Here is a 1,269-nt window from a genome sequence, read left to right as displayed (position 1 = left end):
GTTAAGGTAAACTGAGGGGCGATGGGAGGTCTGTTGTGTGTGGGAGGCAGCGCTGCAGGTGCAGTGAGCGCAGGCAGTGGAATGCAGCAGAGCCGCCTCCTCGCTCCCACAAGGAGCCGTCCCTGGCACCCGTGCACAGGCGGGGGTATAGCTCAGGGGCAGAGCATTTGACTGCAGATCAAGAGGTCCCCGGTTCAAATCCGGGTGCCCCCTCCCTTTTCCTCCTTTTTATCCAGAAAACCTTGGTTTGGGGCTCTTTATTTCAACGCCTTTCCCACAAACTGCCTGCAGGCTGCGTCCCCGGGTTGATCGGGTGCTGGGCAGAGGTGGAGGAGCAGATTCCCACGAAAGAGGAGGACTGTCAGCGGGGTGTTTGTGCGGAGAGAGACGAGCGTTTCAGGAGAAGCTGCTTCTTGTCCCGGGATTCATTTGCGGAGCTTTGCTGTGCTGGAGATGAACAGGGAGATTCCCGCTGGGCAGGGGCAGGGCAGGTGCCGTGGGGGTATAGCTCAGTGGTAGAGCATTTGACTGCAGATCAAGAGGTCCCCGGTTCAAATCCGGGTGCCCCCTCCCAGCCCACCTTTTCTTGGGATTTCGGGGGCGTTTGTTTGCTGGAGGGCTAACTGGTAGGATCAGCTCGGCTTCCCCTCCCAAGAATTCTTTTTCACGTTACGGTCGGAGCTAGAAAGCGTGGGGAGAATGCCCAAGGCTCTCGGGCAGTTGCCGTGTCAAGTTCCAGTCTCCTCGGAGAACAGACTGCAGCTAGGAGAGGAAAGAGAGGGAGCGATGGAGAGCAGCTGGGCCAAGGTCGCCTGGTAAATGACGAGCGGAGACGGCCTCCGTCTCCCGTGTCGGAGCGCGGCGACTCGCTGTCCTTGCTGCTGTCGCACTTTGGTCTTGCAACTTCTGCAGCAGGATTTGATTCCCATGGAGCGGAGGGGTCGAAGATTGGGCAAGAACACACTTTAAAATGTCGTTTTGTTGGTGAGTTGCCAGGTGCGCGCGCAGGGGGTATAGCTCAGTGGCAGAGCATTTGACTGCAGATCAAGAGGTCCCTGGTTCAACTCCAGGTGCCCCCTCCTTTCTTCTCCCTCAACCTTCCTTTTGCCAAAATTTGGCACAGAAGGAGGTTGGAGAGATCTCCTTGGGTCTTGTGAGCTTGTGCTGTGCAGTGAGGGCTGCTTTCTGAGCTCTGTTATTCGAGGTACCGAGGCCCCGAGTATCGGGGGAACTGCAGGGGTTGTGCACCGTGTGAGTAACTGCTCCCTG

General features: G+C 57.7%; 3 non-coding genes across 3 annotated transcripts; all 3 read left to right on the top strand.

The window, feature by feature from the left end:
• The first annotated feature begins 141 nt into the window (after positions 1-141).
• On the top strand, positions 142-213 carry TRNAC-GCA. The gene has a single exon. It is a non-coding gene; the product is annotated as a tRNA-Cys (tRNA).
• Positions 214-498: 285 nt separating this feature from the next.
• TRNAC-GCA lies at positions 499-570 on the top strand. The gene has a single exon. It is a non-coding gene; the product is annotated as a tRNA-Cys (tRNA).
• Positions 571-1,007: 437 nt separating this feature from the next.
• Positions 1,008-1,079, top strand: TRNAC-GCA. Its single transcript has one exon. It is a non-coding gene; the product is annotated as a tRNA-Cys (tRNA).
• The last annotated feature ends 190 nt before the right edge of the window (positions 1,080-1,269 follow it).

The sequence above is a fragment of the Aptenodytes forsteri genome, unplaced genomic scaffold (genome assembly GCF_000699145.1).
Source record: "Aptenodytes forsteri isolate BGI_AS27 unplaced genomic scaffold, ASM69914v1 Scaffold2342, whole genome shotgun sequence".
NCBI classification, from domain to species: domain Eukaryota; kingdom Metazoa; phylum Chordata; class Aves; order Sphenisciformes; family Spheniscidae; genus Aptenodytes; species Aptenodytes forsteri.
Note: the sequence above shows the minus strand (reverse complement) of the source record. Positions and strands in the feature narration are given on the sequence as shown.